Genomic DNA, 13,849 nt, shown 5'->3' on the forward strand with positions numbered 1-13,849 from the left:
CTCTCAGTAGTTATGTATAATAACCCAGATTATAAATTAAGAGTCAAAGCCAGACATTTAAAGCTTTACAGGCACATTTTCTCAGAATGCAGTTAAAATAATTTTACTTTATCTATCATTGTTTCAGTCCTTTTTCCCTACTTGAGTAGGAACGTGTTCATGACTTCGTCAGTCCTACCCAGTCAAACAGCGGTATATGGAGAGTATCTCCAAAATTGATAAAAGATGTCAGTTCGTATAATGTAACCTGACTCCATGGTCCAGATGGATAAAATTAATTGTTGTTGTTGTTGTCAATAATAATAATAATGATATATTAATAAACGTATTAATGTTTTCTAGTTTTTCTATTCAAATTGTTTCTCTGTGATGGGTTGCTTTGAATTACTGTTTGGATAATAATAATAATTAATAATGATAACAATAATCATTACTGGTATTTGGTATGCTACTGTTTTCTTCAATTTCAATCCTAACTCTAAACTCAGTGGGTCTGTTCTGGAAGGTTCCTGCAGATTTCCGCATCCAAGAAACCCACAGCGAGAACGTCTCAACTGAACATGTGGACTTCCTGATAGCCCGGCAGCAGTGGAGGAAGATGGAAGAGGAAGTCAAAGGCCAGCCCCTCCCTCAGCCGGGGGTGAGAAGTCAGGGGAGCTTCCAGGGAACCCACAGTTCACTGTACCCTCCGACACGCAGCCCCCGACTTAAACACAGGTACATTATAAAACTATTTCCACTGCTGCACAGTGTTTGGAGCAAGGCTCCCCTGTGCCCACAGATAAAGAACAAGACACTAGCATTGTAGTTAAGACCACCCAAGGTCTCTCAAAGTCTTTTGGGGGACAAGTCAGAGTCAAGTCCAAGACCACCAACAAGTCCATCAAGAGTCCAACTCAAGACCAATGGGGCCAAAACTTAAGTACAGACTGAAATCAGAACAGCTACATTATTTACCGTATTGACTTCAAGATCCGTGGCACAGTGGTTAGCACGGTCGCCTCACAGCAAGAAGGTCCTGGGTTCGAGCCCTGGGGTAGTCCAACCTTGGTGGGTCATCCCGTGTTGTTCTTTGTGTGAACTTAGCATGTTCTCCCCATGTCTGCGTGGGTTTCCTCCGGCGGCTCCGGCGGCCATACTAAATTGTCCCTAGTTATGAATGTATGTGTGAGTGTGTGTGTGTGTGTGTGTGTGTGTGTGTGTGTGTGTGTGTGTGTGTGTGTGTGTGTGTGTGTGAGCCCTGTGATGGCCTGGTGGCCTGTCCAGGGTGTCTCCCCACCTGCTGCCCAATGACTGCTGGAATAGGCTCCAGCATCCTTGTGACCCTTAGAGCAGGATAAGCGGTTGAGATAATGGATGGATGGACCTCAAGATCCTGCTTCTCACCTTTAAGGCCCTTAATAATCCTAGCTCCTTCATATCTTTCTGAACTCCTTCATATCAACACACCCTCCCGCACTCTTAGATCCTCTTCTGCTCTCCAACTCACTACACCATCGGCCCGCTTGACTACCATGGGGTCTAGAGCCTTCAGTCATTCTGCCCCCCGCCTATGGAGCTCTCTGCCACAAGACATTCCCAACATTGACTCTCTTTCAACCTTGAAATCCCATCTCAAAACATACCTTCTCAAACCAGCATATTCAGTCTGATCCACGCTTCATTGAGTTTTGTGCTGCTGCTGATTTTATACCTATCTGTTGTATTAACTTCTTATTGTCTACCCTGCTTTGTTTTGATTTTATGCTGTCTGATATAGTGCTGCTTGTTTGTTGTTGTTTTTTTTTTTTACTGTGTTCTGTAAGGTGTCCTTGAGTGCTCTGAAAGGCACCCAGAAATAAAATGTATTATTATTATTATTTAGCACGGTGGCTCAGTTGTTAGCACTGTTGCCTCACAACAAAAAGGTCCTGAGTTTGAACCCCAGGGTGTCCCAGGTGCTTTCTTTGTGGAGTTTGCATGTGCTCCCTGTGTCTGTGTGGGTTTCCTCCGGGTGCTCCGGTTTCCTCCCACCATCAAAAAGTAATGCATGTTAGGGTTGATACTCCTGTCTGTGCCCCTGACCAAGGCATGGCAAGAAGAACTGGAGTTGGTCCCCAGGCACTGCAGCTGCCCACTGCTCCTAGCTACACAGCGAGGATGGGTTAAATGCAGAGGATGAATTTCCCCATGGGGATTAATAAAGTACATCTTGATCTTAATCCTGTAGTAGTCTACCATCAAGTAGACCATCAAGTGTAAGTCAAAATTTCACTACACTGTAATATTTACTTAGTCTTCTTTTTTCCCCGCCAGGGAAGGAATGTTTCACAAATCAATTTTCCAATGTTTCAGAGACATAGATTAATATCAAAAGTAGAAACAAATAAGGTTGTGGTTTAGCGATGTCCTCAGGGAAAGTTTGATATTCACTTCAAAAAATAAAAAAAAGTAAATTAAATTATTATACAGTCTTGTAAAATTACCTTTAGATTGCACTGTCTGAGACGAGTCTGAGTGAAGATCGAGCCATTGTGGTGTGAAGTCCGAGTCGAGACCGGGACCTGTAAAATACCTATTCAAGACTAGACTTGAGACTGAGACCATACTCGAGTACTACAACCCTGCAAGACAAATAATTTCTGTACAACTCAACCTTTGTGCTTGGAACCAAAATGGCCTGTTTCTGGTGGGCCCATACATGGTAATAATGCTAATATGTTTTAATGGCCCCCAGAATAAGACACTTCGTTTGCTCAGTAAGGTTTCCCGCGTGGGAAAAAAAAACCAAAACACGAGCATTTCCAGTAAGCTTGGTCTGCATTTCAAATGATAAGGGTTTGCTTTATTACAGTGTGAACCACTGCAGGATTTTCTCAGTGAATGCAAATATGTGAACATGATAATGCATTCAGTATAAGTATGCAACACTTACAATAACAATAACCTGTTGACCGTAAGTTTGTGTTGCTTGGCTAGACTTGGTTTGGCTGACTGTCTCCTCTCCTCTCCTCTCAAAGGGAGGTTACTCAGCAGCCCCCCAGGGAAGCTCCCCTATCCTCCACTTTGTCCCCTGGTTCAGAGGACTCTGGCCTGGACGAATGCTCGTTCCGCAGCGCGCTGGAGGAGTCAGAGACTGCTGTGGAGAAAGAGATACGACTCACATTAGAGAGAGAGGAAAGGCACCGCAGAGAGAGGGGCATGGTTGCACAAGGCCTGGCTATACCCAGGTGAGAAGAGGTTATAACAATAAGAAACACCTTGGTGGGGGCATCCGGGTAGCGTAGCAGTCTATTCCATTGCCTACCAACACGGGGATCGCCGGTTTGAAGCCCTGTGTTACCTCCAGCTTGGTTGGGTGTCCCTACAGACATAATTGGCTGTGTCGGCGGGTGGGAAGCCGGATGTGGATATGTGTCTTGGTTGCTGCACTAACACCTCCTCTGGTCAGTTGGGGTGGCTGTTCAGGGGGTGGGGGACCTGGGGGGAAATAGCGTGATCCTCCCATGTGCTACATCCCCCTGGCAAAACTCTTCACTGTCAGGTAAATGAAGCAGCTAGTGACTCCACATGTGTCGGAGGAGGCATGCGGTAGTCTGCAGCCCTCCCCGGATTGGCAGAGGGGGTGGAGCAGCGATCAGGATGGCTTGGAAGAGTGGGGTAATTGGCCAGGTACAATTGGGGAGAAAAAGGGGGAAAAGACATCCAAAAAAAGAAAAAGAAAAAAAGAAACACCTTGGCGGTGCTCTTCTGCTTACATTTACTAATTTAGCAAATGCTTTCATACAAAGCAGCTTACAAGAGAGTCGGTAATAATCAGCTAAATTCAAACATTACCAGCTGGCATCATTATGCAGTATATCATATCATAGCCAAGGGTGCATGTCATGTTTAGTCCATTTAGTCAAGGTATGCTTCATATCATCAAGATGCAGCTAGGAAATAAGAGAATAAAGTGCAAAGCAGATGCTCATTTCCACAAGTCAGAAAACAGGAAAATTATGCCGTCAAGTGCAAATAGAAAAGGGCTCAATAGTAGACACCAATAGTAATAATGTTTAAGGAAGTGTGGGCGCAATAGAGACAGCCATTGCCAATTCATATTCATAGCAAAATGCCACCAGAGACCACTTTAAGGATTGAGATAGACCCTGGAGAGGTAAGTTTTAAGGCTTTTCATGCAGGAATTAAGAAAGGCCTAAAAACTTTCCTTGTTACTTGTGTAAATACTTGTGTGTAATCAGAGTCTCAGTGAGCTCAGAGCAAACTCAACCCAATTTTATAATTTCGATGGGTGGGGTTTAGATTTGATAACTTGTATTTTTGTCCTCTTTCTCCTTCCAGGCCCTCCAGCTTACATACAGGACGATCACCTCCGAGGCCCCCAGCTTGCCGCACCCCCACCCTGTCCATCTCTCCTTCACCTTCTCCTTCCTCCTCCTTACCTCGATCTGTTTATCATGAGATGACAGCCAATAACGTCATCATCTTGGAGCCGGATTCCTCCCACTCTGCCTCGAGGAACCGCCTCCTCTCCCCCAGCAGCTTCTGTGATTGGTCAGGGGGCATTGATGCCTTGCCCACCACCAACGTCATCATTGTGGAAACCTCCAACTTGATCATCCGCAGTGCCTCTGAGTTCTGCTTGAGCTCCCTTCCTGTATCCACTGAACCCCAAGAGAGCACCTTCTCATCCAACCCCTTCTTCAAACTGCGTTCTCTCAGCAGCCAGTCACTGGTGGAGCAGGAGATCCGCATGGTGAGACAGAGAGAGGAGGAGTGGAGGAGGCAGAGGGAGGAGGAGTGGAGGAAAAGGAGGGAGGAGGAATGGAGGAGAGGGAGAGAGAAAGAGAGGTATGATACAGTGCTGGTGTCTCCCGCGCTGAGCGACAACATCAGCTACAATGGTACGTCTGAATCACGCCCACCCATTTCAGCTACTTGTGCAGCCATTTTGCAATGGCAGTTTTGTGAACATTTTCACAATTTCAATCAAGGACACAAATTGGCTTATAATGAAATCACCTACTGATGTCACAACATACAGTAGTCATTCAGCAGTGGATTTTTAGTGTCCATTTTTATACATTGTCAATTTAGAGTCGGGGATTCATCCGTAAGTTTGCAAATAATGGTCTCCTTTCCCTATTTTGCATTCCTGACTGAGTGAAGCCAAAAATGAGTGAACAAAGACAAATGAACATTTTAATGGGCACTTCCTTAAGCAATATTTTTGATATTAACAGTGAATCAAGTTACTCCCTGTAGTGTGAAAGAATTGCGAGTACTGCCCATCAGCACCTGTCTACAGTTTCCCTCCACTCTCAGCTCATTTGGTCTCATTCATCAATCGTCCATACATATGGATAAATTTGTTCTTACACACCCATTGAATTATTTTAGCTCTCCAGATTGTCTGACAGTCAGAATTGAAGCCTGATGATTATTTGTTATTCCTTTTTCCTAACATCTCTTGTCTACCTCTTGCAATGAGCAATCACCCAGGCTTGCAAAGACATCACTGTTAGCCATCCATCCATCCATTATCCAAACAGCTTATCCTACTCAGGGTCATGGGGATGCTGGAGCCTATCCCAGCAGTTATTGGGCGGTAGGCGAGGAAATATCCTGGACAGGCTGCCAGTCCATCACAGGGCCGACACACACACACACACACACACACACACACACACACACACACACACACACACACACACACACACACACACACACACACACACACACACACACACACACACACACATAGGGACAATTTAGGATGGCCAATTCACCTGACCTACATGTCTTTGGTCTGGGGGGGGCGAAGCACCATGAGGAAACCCAAGCAGACATGGGGAGAACATGCTAACTCCACACCCAGGATGACCCCCAAGGTTGAACTACCCTGGGACTGGAACCCAGGACCTTTTTGCTGTGAGGCAACTGTGCTAACCACTGCGCCACCGTGCCGCCCCCAGTGTTAGCTAATCAGTGTCTAAATTCAGGGGTTACTCAGGTTCTACACTGGTCTCTGCGACAAATTTGTACGTACGAACGATTGGTGAACGAGGCCCATTGTTTGGTTCTGCTGGTCTGGCAAAGGGTACCCCCCTCTCTGGTTGAGTCTCTCCTTCTCTCACCAGACAACCCCCCTCCATAAAACCATGGGCAAACTGCTTTCAACTCACAAGTTCAGAATGCCATCACTACCTGCATATCGCAAATTGGCCAAGCGTCAAACAAAGAGAGTGGCTAGTTGAAGAGATTCAGATCCAAGATCCATGTATGCATGTCAGATGTTGGCAGCCCAAACCAGGGCTAAAACACCAAGAGTGAATATCGGACTTGCATGGCAAGTGTAGAGACAGTGAGGTAGAGGTGAGGATCAGTTTATATGTGTCTGTTTTGTAATCTTTGTAGCACTGTCCTCTGCTCCCTAGTGGTCAGAAATTGCTTAATGTAGCTTTAAGCATGATATTGTCTAATTTTGGCAGCTCGGTGGCACAGTGGTTAGTGCGGTCGCCTAACAGCAACAAGGTCCGGGGTTCGAACTTCAGTATTGTCCCACCTTGGGGGTCATCTCAGGTCATCGTCTGTGTAGAGTTTGCATGTTCTGCCCGTGTCTGTGTGGCTTTCCTCTAGGTTCTCCGGTTTCCTCCCATGGTCCAAAGACATGTAGGTCAGTCAGGTGAATCGACCATACTAAATTGTCCCTAGGTGTGAATGTGTCGCCCCTGTGATGGACTGATGGCCTGTCCAGGTGTCTCTCCTCCTGCTGCCCAATGACTGCTGGGATAGGCTCCAGCATCCTGCAACCCCAATTTGGATAAGCGGCTTGGATAATGAATGGATGGATTGTCTAATTCCATTTTAATAGTTTCCCTCATCTGTGTCCCTGCCCAAATCGATTATCCCTCTGTGTTAACCTCAGTCTGTCTGTATGGTTCACTCCTAGCGTCAGAGGTCCCAGACAGATGCGTCTCGTCACCCTCCTCTCCCTCAAGAAGCCGCAAAATGGAACGATCAAGTCTGTCTTGTGATCACAAGGTAAGTCTCAGCTTTTAGTCTCTCTCCCTCCTTTTTGCTCTTTTGCTCTTTCTATCTCTTTCTGCCTCTATCTCTCATTCTGTTGCTCACTCTACCCTTATGGTGCTTCAAGAGTCAGTTTTAGGCAACCATCAAAAAAGCCCAGTGATCAACTTCAGTATGACCTTGTTTACCATGACATATTGCATTTTCTATTTCCTTAACAGTGGAAATACAAAATAAATACTAGAAAATGACCCAAAAAGTATAGAATGTTCTGTACTGATTTTCAGGTGATTATATCTGTATTTTGGTTGCAATGTAGCAATGCAAATAAATATAAAAAATAAAAAGATGATTAAAAAAAACCCCAAAATAAAACAAATTTCCTTATATTGCACATGGTGGAGTAAATTCTATGATACCTTAAGATTGATCCCTGGTACTAAAGACAACAGGCAACAGGGATAAATTTAATATAGATTATATTGTAGACTATTACTAGTCATTTGCAAACCTGTAACTCTCAAAAAATCAATATGGAGGGGCTTTCAGGGTAAACGTTAGACTGCTGAGATCCTACAACAACAAATAGTTACACTTAATTGTTAGATTATTTCATATATTAATCCATCAAGGATTAACACATGGCATGAAAATCATATCCTGTTTGTCATTCTTTCATTTGAATTTGAATTTGCTTATTTGGTGATTAATTTGTCATTCTTCACTTGTTCATTCATTTGTTATTTTGTCCATCTGTGAACCTTTTGGTTTACTAATCAGCCGGATGCTGATTAATGTAATAATCCACTAGCTCACGATTAAGCAACTAGTCCTTTAGTTTGCTCATTAATGCACCTGCATTCATCTATCATCTGTCACTTAAACCATATCTTGTTTTCCATCTGTTTATTTTTCTGTCCTTCCATCCATCCATCCATCCATCCACCCTTCTTGGTTCCAGTGGTTTAGATGAATCTTCCCCTCCCTCCAGTTCCCCCCTGCCCTCTCTTCGTTACCACGACGACAGAACGCCATGGCAATGCGCTGGGAAGCAAGCCTACTAGCCAATCAGAAAAAGGAATAACAACGACAATGCTCGACTCCAGGCAAATCAAATGAAAATCAAACGAAAACACACATCTTCTCTCCCTCCCGCCTTTCTGATGATAATGTCTATGTCGGTGTTTCTTAAACTATGGATTGGGACCCAAAATGGGTCTTGAGCCTTTTTTGGTGCACTCCCACATGACCAAAACGGGTCCAGTATGTCCTGTAAGTGCAATGCAATATGACTGGGTTTAAAGTGTAAAGGTAAGCTTACCTGTTTAGGTCACTGTGGGAAGAGTGTTGTATGTTTTCACAAGCCTTGGATGAGAGGATAAATGCACTGACATAGGGCTGGCATCTGACAAGAGTAAAGTTTTAACAAGACTTTACTCTTGTCACATGCTGGCCCTTTGATTAGGGGCGGCATGTGGGCCTCCCTAGATTAGATCAGAACCTAGTTTGGGTCTCTGGCTGGAAACACTTTAGAAGACCCTGCTCTGAAGGGGAATCCAAACCTTTTGTGTGGTGTTTGAAAATGTTGCTCTATGTTGCCAACCTGAATGCTGGATGGCACCATGGACCCACCTGATCACCTGATTCAAAAAAGTCAAACCTCCCAGAAGAAAGTTTTTCATCAAATGTCACGACTTGAATTTAAGTGGGCAGTACAATAAAGCAGTGATTAGCGTGGTCGCCTCACAGCGAGAAGGTCCTGGATTTGAACCCCGGGGTTGTCCAACCTTGGGGGTCATCCCGGGTCGTCCTCTGTGTGGAGTTTGCATGTTCTGCTCGTGTCTGCGTGGGGTTCCTCCGGTTGCTCCAATTTCCTCCCACAGTCCAAAGACGTGTAGGTCAGGTGAATTGGCCATACTAAATTGTCCCTAGGTGTGAATATATTGGCCCTTTGATGGACTGGTGGCCTGTTCAGGGTGTCTCCCCACCTGGTGCCCAGTGACTGCTGGGATAGGCTCCAGCATCCCGTGACCCACATTCGGATAAGTGGCTTGGATAATGGATGGATGGATGGATGGATGGATGGATGGATGAATTTAAGTGTGTTTTAAATGCACATCCACTGGGAGTCTATGACAATGTTGAATCAGCATAGAATGAATAGGTCAGTAATAATCAACAGAAAGAGTTATACTAAATAAAATTAAATAAAATATATTTGTGTGGTTTGAATTCTTGCTAAGGTAAAAATTACATTGGAACCACGCACCATAAACAGTTGCATTTTCCTTTGACGTACAGCACTTTGTTTTCTAGATAGTTAAGATGTACTGCTGCACAGCTTGAACTGTTTATTGAAACTGCTGATATTTATAACCATGGAAATACACTGATTGCATTGCAATTGTTTTTAATGTTCTTCACGGAGCCTACGTGTAAAATCATTTCACTCACCTGCTGGATTTAGTGAAATCCGCCTATTCGGGACATGTATGGCAGCATAATATTGTTATTTTTGGAATAATCTTGCAAAATATGCTGAGATTTAGGGCACCTCCATTTATGCTGAGACTCAGTCTTTCCAAATCATTGCGTTGATGAAATGTTTGAAAAGCCATGACTCGAGAGCTTGGATGTCAGCCAACAGGAGCTCCTGAGTCCTACAGTACTCGTTAGCGGTTAACGGATGTTGTTTGGATGGATGCATCTCAACAAAGTAATATGCTATGGAAACATTGCTTGAATTTTGTAACCAATGCTGTTTAGTTTTAGACCCAGAGGAGTGGTTTGGTACAGACGGTATAAACCAAACACCTAGGCCCAACTCTACCTACCTATAGCTTTACTATTTAATGTTTTAGCACAACTTTAATAACGCATCTGAATGAACATGTTATTCTAACTTTATTGTGTGGTGAAGATTTCTACATATTTTTATGTCCTTGTCTTGGTTACTAAAGAGAGAGATTTATGGTACTGTATTTTTACTGGACAGCGTTTATAAACTAAGGAACAACTTGATGAATATACACTATATAGATATTTAAAAATGCTTATTATTTGTCATTGTTTAACGGTTTTGTGTTGAAATGACCATTTCCGAAACTAGTTCTGCCATGCTGTACAGTAGGTGACAGGTACTTTGGATCAATTTCTTTTCTGTAACTGGTTTCAGTATGGATAAAGGCAGAAAATTAGGGCTAACCGTAATTTGGTTTCCACTACAGGACCAAACACAACTAACAAGAGCTTTTGCGTTGCAAAAAAAAAACCCCACTTGACTTACAACGTTTCTAACATTTTGGAAGAGTATAACAAGGTGTGCATTAGAAAAACATCAATATTTTCAATTTTGGTATTATGCTTTGATTGTGCTTATGTTTTTCTATTAATGAGTTGATGAACTACTGTTGCATTGCATTAAGGATATCACTTTAGCTCAAACTAGCGAACTGCACTTTGGCTGCTTACTCAAGCCCAAGCTGTATCTACACATGTATGTAGTTAATGTCATATGTTATATAACCCGAGGGCTTTAACACAGTAAGCTTGGCGTTTGAACGTCTTTGATCACAAGTGTTCAAGTTGTCTTGAATGCACCATGTCAGTGCCGATAAAAGGCACACGAAGTGTTCAATTTTGATTTAGCATGTCATCATTACACTGCAATATGAATATAACAGCGTATATTACACGATATGATACTATGTATATGCTCAGTGTTTTCCCTATCACTTCAATGCAGTAGTGGTTTTCACTCCACATTCGTTCCTGCTGTAGGCCCTGTTTTAGTTTTCGTGCAGATTATAGTATCAATTCTATCATCTCCGCCAGGCAGTTGCGTTGTGTGTGTGTGTGTGTGTGTGTGTGTGTGTGTGTGCAGTTAAACAAACTCGTATTCTTCTAGACCTATCAGCCTATTTTTTTTGTGTGCACAGTTATGACTGTGTGATGAAGAACCTCTGAAAAACGTTCGTTCTCGCTCTCTTCATTCACCCTCTAGCTCGCTTGACCAACACTGCTTTGTCTGAGTCGATGAGTCATGCATGCACATGGTTGACTCGGATCGGGCAGCGACAGTGTCGAAACATGTATTTGGGTATGAGGCTTGAAAGTAAACGAGAAGTCAATCGTATTTCGCAAGTCAGAAAATCATTCACTGCTGATCTCAGCACAGGAGTACCGGAGGAACACTGAATGAACCAAAAATGATAACCTCTGTCTTTATTTTTACATTATAATAAAGCTGGGTAAACCGTCTACGCTCGCGCATGCGCGACTCGCATTAACGGTTGACTCAGATCGGGCAGCGAGGTTTTTATTTTTTTTTGCAGGGTGGGAGTGGCTGGAACTAACTGACTTACATTCATTCTCTACAGCCTTTCCCTAATCTTAACCATATCCAATTTCTATCTAACCCTAACCAATAAGCCAAAATGAACATCCAAAATGTGAAAAGTGACTTCGCCCCCTCCAAAATAAATAAATAAAAAAAAGTTTTCCACCGGATCTGAGTCAACCGTAGATGTGAGTTGGGATGTGTGAATGTAAGCGGTTTGCTCATCTTTATTATGTTATGAAAATAAAGACAGGGTTAGGGTCAGAAAAAATGGTCACATGGTAAACGTGTCTTTTTGGAAAGGGTAGGTTCATATTAGACTCTGTCACATTTGTGCGAGGGTCCTCCTAGGAGGCTGCACATCCACAGACAGACAGGCAAAATGTTTTTAATGGGGTTTTTTTTTTAGCTTGAGCACTGCATATTAAAAACTTTTTCATATTGCCCATTCAATCGACTTGGGTGCTGCAGTCTTATAATGGCAGGGAAAACAGTTTGTTTTTTTTCTCTTCGTGTGTGCGTGTGTCTTTCCACTGCTAATCTGGCGTACTACTGGGCCTGTCAGCCTAATAACATTTGTGCACAGTAATGACTGTATGATCAAGGACCTTTCGTGGTTGCTGTGATTTGAAAACCTGTTTTACACCACAATCGAGTGCTAACTCCTCAGCTGGTTTTTCACCCAAGTCCAAGCACCGGAGAAGGGGAGATATGCCTGGCGGGGCTCTGCACTCTACTGAGTGCACTCTTCTAGTTCCCATTTTGTTTGCATAAAATAAAGTACCAGTGCTGAGCACGGGCTCTGTACTCGCTTGCACTTAGAGACCAAAAAAACATGCACTTGATAAAAGGTTATTTTACATTCTGTGATGTTGCCCATGGGATATGGTAGTGCTCATGCTACAGTGGTTTAAGCACTTCTGAATGACAGTAGGGGAAACACTGGGTAATACCACACTGCACCTGCTATGGACAGATTTCAACAGCTGTAGTGACTTTCTGAGCATTTCTTTAATAGTCTCACTGTTCTGCTTCTGTTGTAGTTTATTTGCCTTCTGTTGGAATAATTTATTATTGCCAAATTAAAGGTCTGCTGATGACACCAGATTGAGAGTGGGTTTTTTCACTGTTTCGTATTGAAGAGATGCAGGTTAAGAGATGCCTGTCTGCATGGCTACTTATATCTATAATGGCAGAGACCCGTGGACGAAGAAAAGTCGTGGAAAGACTTCCCTGGGAATGAAGACGAAGTGCGCGGCATTTTATACGTGTTCAGTGTAAGCTGTCAAATGCAGATGGCAGGTACAGCAACAAGTCTGGGGAAGGAGTGAACTTGTGGCTAAAAAGCAAATACAGGGCAGACCCAGCACGTAAACTGCCTTTACCGACTTAGTCAAACATAAACAACTTCAATCAAGGTGGGAACATTTTTTTTGTTTGGCAGAGGGGAAGCGCTGACAAAACTGCACTGACAAGTTTGCTTCATCTCAAATGGGTCTCTATGTAGGTAGGATGGGGACTGCTCTCACACATCACAGCAATCACCGCTTATATACGTATATCACCATACATGTCTGTAAGTCTAAAAAAAACCCCAAAACCTTCAGGATTGTAACTTCAAAATAGAATGAATATGGGGGATAATAAAGCGTACCTTGTATGTGTCAGCTCTATACCAAGTCATGGTTTGACAAAAAAATAAAACAAAAATAAAAAACATCTAAAGGTGGTGGAAGCCTGGTGGGTGTAATATGGAATTACTGCAACATACCGCAAAGCCTTGGGTGGATGACATTTAGTATTTAGCAGTTTAGGGTGGGTATGGCACTGCCTTGTCTCTCTCTCTCTCTATCCTCTCTCACTCTCACTCTCCCCCTCTTGCTCTCTCCCTCTCCCCCTTCTCTCCCCCCACGCGCGCTCTCTCTCTCTCTCTCTCTCTCTCTCTCTCTCCCTCCCTCTTCCCCTGTCTCTCTATCTCCCCTCCTCATTTTTCATCCCATTCGCTGTTACTCTCTATCTCTGTCTGTCTGTCTGTCTCTGTCTGTCTCTCTCTCCCTCTCTGCCTTCTGGCTAGATGTGCTAACACATGTACTCGTGGCGGTCCATTATTTTTGTCGAATCAGTAGATTTCAGTCAAGATGTCCCGACGAATCAAATTTTCCGGCCTCTCGTGTTTTACATCTGACCCACCCCTCCTCCCACCCCTCCATTTGACACAGTCCATGCAGCAGTCCAACAGAGGGCTCCCATGCTCCATCGCTGCTACACCGGGACACTGCCTCTTCACTGACAGCTCTAATGCTGTGCAGTAAAAACTGAACAATACAACACCAAATAATACCAACTATTACAAAATGTTGTAAGGTTTATAACGATATAAACATTAATTGCATTTAGTAAATGTATGAAGTTATAGCGAAATTGATTGATTTGCTAAAAAGCTTTTTTTCTTCTTCCATATTTTGTCAATCAGGGAAAGGGACAATTGAAATATATCTC

The sequence above is a fragment of the Lampris incognitus genome, chromosome 14 (assembly GCF_029633865.1).
Source record: "Lampris incognitus isolate fLamInc1 chromosome 14, fLamInc1.hap2, whole genome shotgun sequence".
NCBI classification, from domain to species: domain Eukaryota; kingdom Metazoa; phylum Chordata; class Actinopteri; order Lampriformes; family Lampridae; genus Lampris; species Lampris incognitus.